Here is a 14487-nt window from a genome sequence, read left to right as displayed (position 1 = left end):
GTCAGGTTCCTGTAAAATGGCCGACACCCTCTCTGCCTTTGGAAAAGTCCTTCAACTACAAAGAAGTTAACTATTATCTCCAAGTAGGGCAGAAAGGCAGGCCGTTGCTATGGCAACATCTTTGGCAGCCTATCTGTCTCTTCCTCGGGCTCCCACAACGGCTTCCAGCAGGTTCCTGGTGGGGGTGGGGAAGGCCTAACGCGAGCCCAGCGACTGCCACCGGCCAATCTCCTGCTGGATTTCAGTGGCCAGAGGACGGTGGCAGCCAATCAAGAGGCCTGGAGCTGGAGTCCTCGGCCTCAAGCCAGGTTGGAATAACAAGGAGGCCTGCACACGTGACCGTTTCCATGGTGACCTCCCTTAGCAACTCAGGCTGGTCCTGTTTATGAGGACTGGAAAATTCCACCCAGCCTTCAGCCTGATTGTGTTACCTTTTCTGCCTCCTTCCTGCTTGAGGGGCCCGGGATGAAGTCAGTGCCAGTGTTTAACCCTTTCCTAGCGGTGCCTGGCCCCGGTCAAATCCAGGGGCCTGGGAAGGGGAGCATGCTCTGGGCTGTGCTTGGTGCTGGAGAGGGAGGAAGGTAGTCCACGTTGGTAGTGACAGCATTTATAGCGCAAATCATTTGAGCCCAGCACTGTACCAAGCTCCTGGTAGCCTCACACCCCTGACAGGAGTTGGGGCACAGCACATTTCTATCTCACTGAGGAGTAAACGTGGTTCAGAGAGGTTAGGGAACTTGCCTGTGTCACAGAGCATGTTGAGGCCGCAGGCTTGGAGGCGCGTGCGGCACTCCCAGGCCGTTCTCTCCTTGATGGCTCTCTAATGCTTGCGGTGTACAGGACCAGATGAGGTTGGGGAGGGGTGCAGAGGGGGTGAGAGCCATGGTTTTCGGGGGAGCTGAAGGGAGGCTTCACCAAACAAGGAGGGTGACTTTGAGGCTGAGGGGAAGAGCTGAGGGCTGGTGGGTAAGGCCAGACCGGCCCAGTCCTTGTTTCATCCTGTAGAACTGGCTGTGCTGGGCAGGGAGGGAGTCAGGCCTACAAACATTGCAGCAGCTGGAACCTGGGGTGAGGCCAGGAGCAACCTCCCGGTGCTGGGTAAGCATGTGCAGAGCTACTCTGAGCGGAGGCGGGGCAGCAGGAAGACCCCAACTCTGTTTTCAAGGATGGTAAGTGACAATAACAAAGAACAGAAGTCATAAGCCATAGCTTAAGGTCACAACAGATGAGTCACTGAGTGAAGGGTGTGCTCACAGGAGTGCTGTTGAGGTCACTGGACCACAAAGGCCACAGGCGTCTGCAGGAAGGACTGGCGGTTGAGCAGCCTCCTGCCGGAGGAAAGGGCTCTGACCTGGTTCCTGATGGGTAGGCTCAGGAACCAGTTCCCCATCTCCTGTGAGCTAGGGATCTGATAGCAAGCAGGGCTAGAAAGAGGGGACAGGGGGACACGGCTGGTTGAGCTTTATGGCCCTGGTTCAGGGTGGGACAGTAAGTGAAAAGCATCTGGGACATGAGGAAGGGTCACTCAGTGTGACTTTGATGGTCTGTAGCCCACTGGTCTCTGTCTAGGCCAAAAGGTCTCAGCTGACGTCTTTGCTGAAGCAGAACAGCCATGGAAATTTCCACCCAGGCTCTTTTCCCAGCGCTGCTCTCAGCTCCACCTTCTTCCCAGGCCCTGATGAGTCCAAAGTTCTTTTGCTTGTGTGGGCTGCAGGCTGGAGAGGCAAGGGCTCCCCCAGGGACTGTGACAGCCACAGAAGGTGGTCAGAGCTTCAGGCACCCAGGGCACTGTGCCACCTGGAAACTGGAATTGTCACCCAACTGACAGGCCCTAGGATTCCCGCTCCCGGGAAGGCAAAGGGAGGAATGGCAGCTCCCACCATCTTGTCAGGGCTCTGAAGCCAGGCCAGTTCCTGTGCCTGTGCCTGCCAGAGCACAAGGCCTCGGGGCCCAGAACTAGCCCAGAGGCACCTAAACGGGAAGTGCACCACGTCTGCTCAGTTCTCTTGGGGGGAGCACTTTGTATATTTCCCACAGCTCCCAAGTGGAAGAAGTGACTTTGTGTGAGAGGGGAGCTGGGAAGACACCAGGAGCTCTCCCCCTCCCCACCCCCACCTCTCCTTGCCCAGGATCTCAGCTCTGCCCGCCTCCAGTGAGGTTCTCCCACCACAGCAACAGCTGGGGTGGGGGCCAGATGGAGCCCTGGCCTTAGGGCAATAAAGTGAGGTTACCAAACAGGACAAAATGACATGGCTATGGTGTCTGCATCCTTGTCCACAGCTGGAGGGCGGTGGGAGAGGGGGGGATCGCCCTCAGTTAGGTTGTACAGGTCATCTCTCCCACCTCTGGGCATGAGTGAGCCTGAGGTTTCTCTGTCCACTTTCAGGCTCCAGCAGTGGCACCTCATCCTCCCACCAACCCGGCTGCAAACCCCGCATTCCCACTGGCCTTCAGAGGAGCCAGGAGACATGTAAACAACACAGCATCATCCAGGAAAACAGAGGCTGTGCTGAGACAGAGGTGAGATAACTAAGGGGTGACGATGCCAGGTGACTGGATATGCTGGTCCGAGAGGCCCGTGGAGAGGAGTGCCGTCTGGGCTGAGAGAACGAGTCTCATCTGAAGAGTAGGGAGGTATATTCCAAGCAGATGTGTCATCAAGAGTAAAGAACATGATTCTGGAAACGCCAGGGGTGCCACAGAGACCAGTGTGGGAAGCTCAGAGAGCCTCAGGCAGGTTTTCTATACCTGTGTTCTGTCCCTTGTCCCATGGCCACCACCCACCCCAATGCAGGCCTCCATGACCTCTGGCCTGCCTGGGCTGCAAGAATGGACACACCAGTGCCCTCCCCTCTCCCACCTCTCCCATCTCTCCCCCCTCGGCCACCTTGCAAAGAGCAGCCACAGCATTTCCCAAAGCCAGGCCCCCTCCCAGCTCAGGAGTCATCCTCTGCCCAAAGAGTCCAGTTCAAATCCCTCTCCAGGTAATTCAAGCCCTGGCAGACCTCACTTTAGTCTTCTCTTCCTGCTTCCCCTACTCTGTAGTGGGTTCCCAGCACGTAATGAGCTTTAAGGTCCACTCCACCTCCGTCACTGTACGGCTCTACTATGACCTTAGCCCCAGGAAGGACCCATAATGCTATGGGCTTCTGTGTTACCTGGCATATGTTGAGAAATACACCATTGGCAGAGTTCCTGGAACTGGGTGACCTCTGCCCCCTTGTTCTACAGGACTTGTTTCTGTGGGGATGTGGGCCACAGTTGTTGAGAAAGAATGCACACATACGGAAGATGTGAAATGTTTAATGAGCTTCCTGCTGGGTGTGCAACGCGTATGTGATGCTGACACAAACATCTGCCGGGACCTCAAAGGGGTGATTGAACAGATCACAGGTGGGGATACAAGAAGGTCAACGTGATTCACTGGGGAGCCTCCCTATTCCTTCAGGTTATTTCTGAAGGTCCACTCAGCAGGCCTCAGAGGGTGAGTAACTGGAGGCCTCAGCACAAGGGAGGGCTGGACACTCGGCCTCCCCGCAGTGAGTCACATAGCGGAATGACAGCAAGGCCAAGCCTTCCCCTCGCTCCCCTCCCCTCGAGGGTGAATGCCCAACTGGAGCTCCATGGAGCCCTGAGGCGGCCTTCGGGTCCTCTCTCCTGCCTTCGCGGATCACAGTCTGTCCAGAAGTTCTTCAGAGAGGAAGCAGTTCCCCCTTTCTTACTCAGTACCAGCTCCACGCAGTCACTCCATCCTGATGGGCAGTGTGTTCATATCAAATCTAACTCGTCTTGTTCCTGTAGAGTCACGTCAAATTGTGCCTCATCACTTCCTTCTTCCTTACGAGCAATACTCAGCACCCTTCTCCAGGACTTAAACATCACAACAACCTGCTGAAAACCTCCCTTACCACTGGGCTCACCGAGACAAGTGTCTCTGTAGGACATTCCAGGAGGGGGAACCCTGGTTCTCTCACAGCCCCTTCTGTGCTGGCTTTTGGGTCGCTCAGTGGCGCTGCACTACTGAGCATCGATCACCAGGCTCTCTTCACTGTTCTTCTTGGGATTTTAATCTCAAGACTGTGCACCAAGCACTAGTGATACCGAGACAGACCTCCTAGGCCTCCGTTTCCTCATCCCTCTAAGGCAGCGGTTCTCAACCTGTGGGTCGCAACCATCGGAAAACACATATAGCATATCAGGTATTTACATGACGATTCATAACAGTAGCAAAATGACAGTTATGAAGTAGCAACGAAAATAATTTTATGGTTGGGGGTCCCCACAACATGAGGAGCTGTGTGAAAGGGTCGCGGCATGAGGAAGGTTGAGAACCGCTGCAGGGTAACAGCGGCGTCTCCCTCACAGGGTGGTTGGGAGGACTGAGAAGATCATGCACAGTGCTCTTTGAATGTCACAGAACAGAAAGCTGTATGCTGGGTCTACTGTCCTGCAGACACACCAGGGCAATGGAGGGGCCAAGGAACGCCAGTGCACTCTGTTCTCTCCTGGGGGGAGGAGGTCAGTAAAAGTCTCTACTGTGATGGGGCTAAAGCTGCTCCTCTGAGAGCCACACTCTGGCCACTGCTGCCACTCTCCTCCCACAGCTCACGGTGCTACAGCTGCACTGCCACACCCAGGCCTTCTAGAAAGATCCACAGAGCAGGCTGCAGGGCCAGCACCAGACATACTTTATATGGGGAATAAACGGAAGGAGGGAACTAGCAGCCTGGAGCTCTGGGGCTGGGGGTGGGGAACTGCTCTTTCAAGATACCGTTGTCCCCTCCCCAGAAGTGGATCCTATCACAAAGAACCCTTCTTCTGAGTCTTAGGGGAGGTGCATTTAGAAGATGGATGCTTTTCTCAGGAAGATAAGAGGAAAATGTTTCCCTTATTCTACCTAATGCTGCCCGGTGTCTGTGTGGGACAGGCCAGGGCTGCCTCTTCCTGGCAGCATTTTGGGGGAAGACCAGGGTTACAGCCACTTCTAGCCCCCCTCCTTTTTTTTCTGTTTCATGTGATTTATTTTGCTGGAGGGTACATTTGATTTTTTCTTCTTTCCAGATTCAGCTTTTAGAATGACTATTTTCACACATCAGTGTTTGTGTCCATGGTTAAAGGTTATTTTTAAGGGTGGAATTTCTAACACTGTACATTTCGATCACATTTAGGAATCCTTAACTTTTATCCCCTGGGGTAGAACAAGAAATAACGTCAAGAATTATTTCTGGACTCTTCCCAGCCCAACAGGCCCTAGCGTGTGGCAGTGTTTCAGCCAGTGAGGCAGTGAACTGTTGACTCCTGACATTGGTAAGTAAAATGGAGTCTCTTTAACTTTTTTGTTATTAAAAGACGAAACTTTCAGGTCACTGTGAACGATATATTCTTGAGGTCAGGTATTCCTCGGCCGACAAAAGATAACTTCTTACTTTCTATATCATCTCCCAGTTCTTCTGTGTAGTGGTTAGTCCCCCTCACCCTCTACTTCCTACGCAGCACTCAGAGGATTATACTGCCCTCCATCCCTCCCACCCCAGGCCTGTTTTCCATAGCTCTTTGTATATATCTTTGCTGTAGATATCACAAATACAATGATCACATTGTACTGTGATTGGTTTACAGATCTAACTCACTGGACGATAAATTACTCGGGGATTAAGGGTGTTTCTCCTTTAGCCACTTCTAATTGCTGTTGATCTCTCCTCCGCATAAGGGAGCTGTGAGCTGAGTCATCCCTGGGTTTTTTCCTGCCGCAGGATCTGGCTGCTCTGCAGAGGAGGAGCTGAACGTTTTGTGGTCATTGTTCCAGAGATCAGCTCTGGAAGGTGGGCGGCAGGAGGGGGCTGGGAGCTCCTAATTCCTAGTCTTCAGAAAACAAGCCAGTTGTTTCTTTGGGACACCCGTTGCCTTTTGAGACATGCATTTCTAGAACAGGCTCTGGTAATGCAGGATCAGAAAAACCCCCACAAGGATGAGATTAAAAGGAAACAAGAGGCCTGGAGGGGACCCAGGTGTAGCTGAAGCCTCACCCCTCTGCCTCTGGACCCCAGACCCAAACACGAAGGGCCTCAGAAGCTTCTCTCTTGAGTAAGCCTGACTGAAGAGGGAAGGATTCGGGCATTTTCTGGAGGTTTCTGGCCTTGGGGTGAGTCTGGGGGATGAGGTAGGGCCTTGCTGACAGAAGGCCCTAGAGCCCTCTTTCTAAATCTTGCTCCTTTAGTCCTTTTCAGTGCCCTACCGCCTCGAAGCCAAAACCAGGATCTGAAATCCCCCATGTTCTCCTCCCCTCGCTTTGTTTACTGCATTTTATAGCATCAGCATCATCACTTCCGCCATCTAATCTCCTCATTCTACACCTAAGAAAATTGCTGAGAAGTTATTTGGGTTAGTGCCCAAGGTCACATTGGCGTTCCTCCCTGGGGTGACTGCCAGAAACCAAGGACCTCCTATTTTTAGCCTCGGCTTTTTGGGGGTGGGGGCAGGGAACAAGAGACACCGGCCAAAATGGATTTGCCCTCTAAATTTGTATCTCTAGGCTCCAATGAAGGCCAGGTTTTAGACTGAGGAGGATATGAAGTACCAGCGGAGAGAGCAGCAGCCATCAACCTGACATTCCGAAGTTAATAGAAACATGGATGCAGGCAAGGGGAAAAGCGCCTTGAAAAATGCAGTTTTATGTTAAAGATCTTCTTAGATCAGAGTTGAGGGAAGGCACATATTAATCTCATCAAAGAACACGGTGATTTTACCATCTTGTTTAAATCAATATATAAAGGAGAGGAGGGTGGGAATCAGAATATTTTAGAGACTGTTTTGTGAAAGCAGAAGCTAGGAGAGATGAAGGCAATCAGTGTTTGAGCCTGAACAGAAAAAACAGGAGTTAGTGTCCATAATCATCTCTAAAATGTTTTTCATTTACCAATCAGAAAAATTAGAATTTTCTCTCTGGCCTTGGCAAGCCATCTCTTAGCGCAGTGCTGAGCTGCATTCAAATCCTCTTGTTTTTTTTTCCCCAAACCCAAGGAGAATTAAACAATATACAGCATTTTCACAATATAAGAAAAATGCTATAATCTGTAAAGGGGATGGGGGACTAGTGGAGGGACATTCTGACAATTATCTGAAGCACTTTCGGGCTCTTAACATTCATCTCATGGCTCCAGAGTGGGACCAGACCGCCGATCCCGAGGGGCCCGCGCCCTCCCGGGGCTGACAGAGGCGCCATGAAGTCCAAGTTCTGGGATTCGAGAATAGGTTCCGGTACTAATTAGCTGTGTCTGGTTTTAGGCAAATCACAAACTCCCCGGGCTCCCGAATCCGCATTGGTGAAATGGGGTGACCGTTTTCCTCCTTCCGGCCCCAGCGCAGACATCCGCCTGCATCTCAGTGGCACCCCCTGAAGGGAGGGGAGAAGCCGAGGGAGGTTAGACCCGGCCCCGCTTTACTGGGTGCGGGCGGGGTCCCCCGAGGCAGCGCCCTCACTGCCAGCCCCAGGGGCTCCCACCTTCACAGCCGCGTCAGACAAGAGCCGAGGGGCTTTAATCACACCGCTCCCCCGCTAGCTGCCATTCTAACCCGTATCGGTCACTAAACTCCATCTTCCCCCCTTGGAACTCCCTGCCTAAAGACGTGCCGCTTTATAGATGTTAAATCAGTGGTGACTTTGACAAGGGGAGAAAAAGCCGGGGCTGAGAACGGACGACGGGGGAGGGGAGAGCAACCCGCGTGCCGGGCGGGGGGAGGGGCGCCCAGGAAGCCGGGCCGGACTCGCGCCCCTCCCCCAACGCCTCTTCCTGGGGCGCGCCTGCGCAGTGGCGCGCTGCGCCAACCGCCGGCTCCCGGAGGCGGCTGGAACCGGCTGGAACCGGCTGGAACCGGGGTTTTTTTTGCGCCCCTCCCCCAGCCTGGTCCCCTGCCCAGGCCGCGCCGGGCCGCCGGGTGGGAGACTGAACTAAGGGGAGCGGGGCCCCCATCCCCTTCGCCCTGGTTTTGCCTTCTCTGTGCAGCCCCGTCGGCTGCGTGGAAACTGTGCGGGGAGCCTCCGGTGCCGCCGTTCCCACTCCCTCAGGCCTCGCTGGGGAGGCCGGGCTCGTTGCTGCCTGGGCCCCGGGTTTGCAGGTTCCACGTCCGGAGCCTAACCCCGCTTTCCCTGTGGGGAGGCTGAGGGGGCGGCCAAGAGAAAAGCAAGCTGCAGGGAGGAAAGGCTTTGTGTGAGTGAGTGCCTTCCTTCCAGCTCCAAGGCCGAAGGTGTTAGCCTGCAGCCGAACCGGAAAGGGTAGCTCTGTACAACACGAGCCCAGAAAAGCGACTTCTGGGCACTGACGCGCCCGCCTGGCCCGGCTGCCCAGGTCACTGTGTCTTCAGAGGCAGAACCCTCGCGGTTCGGGCACTTTGTAGAGGGCACTTCCCCTCAGTTTTGACAGCGGGTGTGGATGTTGATAATTCGAGAAAAGCCCAGGAACACAGAAACCAGGCTCGATTTAAAGTCTCAGCACGCAACCAAAAGCATGGGGCCTAGCTGGCAGGAATGGCAAAACCAAAGGACGTTAAGCAAGTAAAACCCACAGCGAGCCGCGCGGATGCCTCAGGTTGTAGGCGGCGTCCGAGACGTGCGACTCTTGCCGGAGGTAACAGTGGATTGTGCCTACCTAAGACATGTTCTATTAGTGGATTCTCACATTCAGAATTAAGCAGATAATCCAGACCACTGGATTTCTCAAATAAACGGGTAATCAAAACGTGGTGTAACCCCAGAGTCAACTCTCAGGACGTGAGCAGTTGGGGGGGGGGGGGGGGAGGGAGGACCTCAACACTGCCACAGCCAAAATGGCTGCGGTCTCTGTTACATAATGAAAATTAAGGCCTTTAGCAAACCCGTATTAACCTGCCTTCAAAAAGCACTAAATAGTACCTACTGAACTTCGAGGAAAGGTATTTTCAAAGCTGCTAAAAGATTCCCAAGCAATGGCTCTGAGGTTTTGTGAGCTGTTTTGATGGTGGACTCAAATGTGATTTCCATGGATTTTGCCTAAATTTTCAGCTCAAATCTACTTGCTAATGAGTCAAATATTTCTGGGTATATGGTTTGCAATTATTTTGCATAAACGGTTGGGAAAAACTAGAAAATCTTGTTAACCAGATTCTATTTTTAACCTTTCCTAGGAACTACTTTTGCTTCCCTCACAAAGGCTGCGGAGGGTTATTGAATGCCAACAGCGTGAGTTGTCCTTCGCCCATAAATACGCCTCTCCCCGCTCTGCGGCAGGCATTCAGGCAGCGAGCGCAGAGATGACTGCTGAGACCGAGGCACTACTTGAGGAAACCAGATAAGTTTTTCTATTAAAAAGAGATAGAAAATAATATTCTTTAGGAAATGTAAATAGCGAAGGAAGATACTTACTGAGATACTGCTTAGCATTAATATTTTAACTTTTGTAACAAAGATCTTATTTAAGGGAAAATATGAAGACTTACTTAAAAAGTAGTTTCAGAAAGGAAGAGAGAAGAAAAGTACTTCCAGAACATGACGGAGATTAAGAGATGAAACTTCTTTACGAAGTAAAATAATTTTCAAAGAAATGGCTGATAGGACTGCAAAGTCTGAACTCAAAAACGCCTTAACTAAATTGAAGGGCAAACTTTAAAAATGCCATTAAACCGTAGGTGACATAAGTAGGACATAATTGTGATTTAAAGAAAGTTGGAGGTGGTTAAACTATATATTAAATGCCGTATTTAAAAGAGAAAAATTGGTTTAAGAGAGGCCTTAAAATTCATGGCGCAGTAAAGATTGTGTCATTTGAAGCCCAGTTGCTATTACGGCATTATTAGCTTAAGATGGGCAATTGTTAATTTAGAAATCATAGGATAAAATTTTGGAGAAAGATTAGAAATTTGAAGTGGAAAACTTGGAAGACGGAAGTGTACAGGAAGGTGAAAAAGACGTAGAGAAGACAGGAAAATAGAAGATACAACATGCATTTTAGAAGACAGAAAAACTAAGTCCTAAAGGTAGAAAGCAGAAGAGAAAATATTTAGGCAAACTAACCAAAGCAACTAAGGGCACAGATACAAATGTGATAGAAAACGAGAAGATACAGATTTAATAGGAAAGTAGAAAATAGAAAATGAAGATACAAATTTAGTAGAAGATAGAAAATGAGAAGATACAGATTAAGTAGAAAACTAGAAGATAGAAAATGAAGATACAAGTTTAGTAGAAAATAGAAGATAGAAAAAAATACAGATTAAGTAGAAAATGAGAAGATACAGAAAAGTAGAAAAATAGAAGATAATGAGAAGATAAAGTTTAGTAGAAAATAGAAGATAGAAAATGAGATACAGATTAAGTAGAAAAATAGAAGGTAGAAAATGAGAAGATACAAAGTAGAAAAATAGAAGATAGAAAATGAGAAGATACAAGTTTAGTAGAAAAGTAGAAGATAGAAAATGAGAAGATACAAGTTTAGTAGAAAAATAGAAGATAAAAAGAGAAAATAGAAGATAGAAAATGAGAAGATACAGACTAAGTAGAAAAATAGAAGATAGAAAATTAGAAGATACAAGTTTAGTAGAAAAATAGAAGATAGAAAATTAGAAGATACAAGTTTAGTAGAAAAGTAGAAGATAGAAAACGAGAAGATACCAAGTTTAGTAGAAAAGTAGAAGATAGAAAATGAGAAGATACAAGTTTAGTAGAAAAGTAGAAGATAGAAAACGAGAAGATACAAGTTTAGTAGAAGATAGAAGGTCGTCAAGAAAAGTATTTCAGCTAGAAGATAGTACAGGAACAAAAGGAGGAAATTAAATTTTTAATTTGTAATTAATAAGAATTTATTATAAAAACCCGTAAGTTTAATTTCTGGTAGTGCAGAAGTTAGCTTTGAGAAGACGAGGATGTTTAAATTGCTGTAGAACAGGCCTACTTTAGAAGAATATCCGGAAGAAGCTAGAAGGGAAATCAGCTAAAAAAAAAAAAATAGCAAAAGTCCACTAAAAGGACTGAAGTAATTTTAAAACTAAGGGTAGGATGTTTTTTGGAAGACTTACAAAATCTTGAAAGGCCTAAATACATTAGCTTAGTTCTCTTTGGAAAATTTAAAGGACTTTCATAACTGAAGTAATTCGAGATCAAGAATAATCACCAACTTAACGCTTTTGCTTTGGACTGAGCTCAGATGAAGTAAAACCTGAGGACTTAGCGATAATTGTCAGCTGACCAGGTGCGACACAGAAGTGGATTCAGTGAAGCTAGGACGACAGGAGCGACAGACAGGATCCCAGGAGCCAGTGTGGTGAAGTGGGACTGAGCGGCCGCGGCGGCTGGCGAGTAGGAGAGGAGCCGGGAGCAGTGCTGTGGAGGCAGCTAGCCAGGAAGAGCAGCGCGTGGCGGTGAAGCTAGGAGAGGCTTCCGGGGAAGGAGGCGGAGCCCGTGCGGCGTGCTGACGCCAGCGAGCGACCAGGCGACCAGGCGGAGGCGGCGAGCAGGCGGTTGCAGGATAGATAGAGGAGCCTAGAGCAGCGGGCGTCCGTGCGAGGCCGCGGGGCAGCCAGTGGTGGTCAAGTCCGGGAGGCCGGCCGCGCGCCCTGGTTTTTGGTAACGAGTATGGTAACCTTCACTTCACTAACGGTAATGGGGGCGTTGTTAAGCGGCAAGGGCTTATGGAATGTAGGCCGATTTCCGGGTGTTGTAGGTTTCTCTTTTTCAGGCTTATTTTCTCATGCATCTTGTCTGAAGCTTTTGAGGGCAGAGGGCAGACTTCCAAGGCCCGGAGGAATGGTAGATGGCAAGTTTTATGGTTTTTGTCTTTTAACCAATTTGAGGGAAACATGAATTGAGACAAAATTAAGGCAAGTTTTTAAGCGGCTGTTTTTTGTTTTGTTTTGTTTTTTTAGCTTGGGGTAATAAAACATTTGAGTTTTGTGAATGTCAAGTTTGGGCGTGTATGGGGGGAAGTTTTTGTGGGGGGGCAAAATGTCTTGAGTTCTTTTCCCCTTAGGTCTGTCTAGAATCTCAAAGGCAAATGACTCAAGGTAACAGAAAAAAAGAAAATCCAGTATCAGGATAATCAGAACATCACAGGTTTACAGTTTCTAGAAATTAGAGCACGAGCAGTTCTCCTTTGAGGTCTGTGGAGGAGCTGTGCATTGGAGAAATGGCTGGTAGTTATTCTTTTTTTCCACCCCATAATCAGATTTTAAAAGTATGTAATCCTTAAAAGTTTATTTGAAGTATTTTGGGGTGTTCTTAACGGGGAAAAGGGTGGGGGGAGCAAAATGTTCTTTTCTAAGATTTTCCACAGATGCTATAGTGCTATTGACAAACTGGGTTAGAAAAGGATTGTGCCGATACGCTGTTGGCAACACCGCCTTTAGGGATTGGAGCTGCTTCTTCTCTTGGAAGAGTATTCCCAGTTGAAGCTGAAAGGTACAGCACAGTGCAGCTCTGGTTCACATTCAGTCATCTCAGGAGAACTTAAGAAGATCTTGACTAGGCCAAATGTTGAAGTTAAGTTTTCAAATAATGTGACTTTTAAAATAACCTTTTATTAAAAGGGGCGGGGCAAATTTTGGCAGCCTTTGGCAGTAGCTTGTTATGGTTGGGGTTGGGGGGGTTGGGTTTAGGTAATTGTTTAGTTTATGATTTCAGATAAACTCATGCCAGAGAACTTAAGTACTTAGGATGAAAAAACTAAGGAATCTCAACTTCCATGTTGGCAAGTAACTCCCAATCTTCAAGTTTTTGTTTGCCCTCAATTTTTGAATTGAGCAGCTGGGAAGTTTCATGAAGATCCACTGGATTCAAAATGCAGGGCCTGGGGAAGGAAAGTGTTGGACGGGGTTGGTCCAGCCCACTGGGCTGACAAAGAGAATGCCTTGGGAATTTTTGAACACTAAAGTTTGGATATGGTAGTGTGTTGGTTCTCTTTTGGAATTTTTTTCAGGTGGTTTAATAAAAGTTAATACTATAGGAGCTTCAGAGCAGAGGAAGTGGCTTAATGATCCTGAAGGGATTTCTTCTGATGGTAGCTTTTGTGTTATCAAGTAAGATTTTATTTTTAATTGTACATGAGCAAGTGTGTGTGTTTTTTTAGTGTAGGAAAAACATTTTTCCTTTGACTGCAAAACAAGATGTTAAGGTATGCTTTAAAATTATTGTCAATTGTATATTTTATGTTTGCATCCTAAGTTTGTAAATCATAACTGATAAAAGAAAGGGTGGGCTTTGTTGACGAGGGAGGGGAAATCTTTTTTTCTGTAGACTTTTTTCAGATAACATCTTCTGAGTCATAACCAGCCTGGCAATAATGATGGCCTAGATGGAGAGGGAACAACTCCTTGGTGAATGATAAGTAAAAGCAGAAAAGATTATATTTTCATACCTTCATTGGGGAAAAAGCATAACCCTGAGATCCTAACTACTGATGAAAACGTTGTCTGCATATGCCAAAAAAAGCAAATGAAAGCTACCATTTTAAAGTTAATGGAATCTACCATTTTAAAGTTACGGCTTATCAAGCTATACCCACAAAAAATGAATCGATGAGAAATTAAATAATGAATTGAGAAATACAATGAAGATCATATGTCCATCTCAAAATACTGCTTTTACAAAAGCAGGATATAAATGAAATGAAATGAAAATGATAATACTACATTAATCCCGGAATAAAAGAAGCTGAAATAATTGAGAGGAGTTGGGATCAAGTGGATTCAGAGGAGAGGAGGCTGTGCTGTTTGCCAATCTTTCGTTTGCCTCAGACAGGTTCTCTTCGTTATCAGAAGAGTTGCTTCATTTCATCTGGGAGCAGAAAACAGCAGGCAACTGTTACAGATAAGTTTAACTTGCATCTGCAGTTTTGCATGTTAGGGCTAAGTGCTTATTTTTATTAAGAGCTGTGGAGGTCTTAAGTATTGAACATGACCTCCTTCCTGGTCCCTTCCCGAGGATTCCAGGATTGTGAGGAAGTTCCCCATTCAGCCTTTTTAAGATTAGACAGGACTTTACCTGTGGGCTTCCATGATGGGATAGCACCTCACTCAGAGGCAATTTAATTCTTCAAGCCTCTCCAGATTAGTACTTAATAATAAAACTGAAATTTTTGTTTAGCACTGAATTGAAAACCGGAGGATAGGATAGGATAAGAATGTGCTGTTAATCAGATGTTAAATCTTGCTAAAATTTAAAAGTTGTGTTGTTGTATGTTGTGCAGAAAACCATTAAATCATTCAAAATAAAACATTTTTAATAGAGAATGTATTCTTTTAGGAAGCAGTTGTCTTATTTAAATAAAGTACTGTTTGTTTTGTGGTTAGTGTTGGGCAATCTGGGGGGATTCTTCTCATCTTTCAGAAGCTTTGCGAACACTCTTTAATGGACAAGATCAGGAATTGAGCGGAAGAAGGAATTTAACTCTTAAGGCAGGAAAGACAAATTTTATTCTTCATAAATTGATGAGCATTTAATAATGCCAGGCACATGGCAATAGA

At 47.6% G+C, this 14487-nt stretch overlaps 1 long non-coding RNA gene across 6 annotated transcripts; it reads left to right on the top strand.

Annotated features, from left to right (window-relative positions):
- The first annotated feature begins 4134 nt into the window (after positions 1 to 4134).
- On the top strand, positions 4135 to 10976 carry LOC102762476. 6 transcript variants are annotated; one of them, XR_001515175.1, is made up of 5 exons: positions 4135 to 4149; positions 4341 to 5307; positions 5754 to 5822; positions 9160 to 10361; positions 10501 to 10976. It is a non-coding gene; the product is annotated as an uncharacterized LOC102762476 (long non-coding RNA). The 6 variants fall into 6 exon arrangements; XR_001515170.1 differs by having other exon boundaries at positions 5715 to 5822; positions 10399 to 10976; XR_001515171.1 differs by lacking the exon at positions 5754 to 5822 and having other exon boundaries at positions 10399 to 10976.
- Positions 10977 to 14487: the final 3511 nt, after the last annotated feature.

Source organism: Myotis davidii, unplaced genomic scaffold, assembly GCF_000327345.1.
Source record: "Myotis davidii unplaced genomic scaffold, ASM32734v1 scaffold425, whole genome shotgun sequence".
Lineage (NCBI taxonomy): Eukaryota > Metazoa > Chordata > Mammalia > Chiroptera > Vespertilionidae > Myotis > Myotis davidii.
This window is presented reverse-complemented; position numbering and strand designations above follow the sequence as displayed.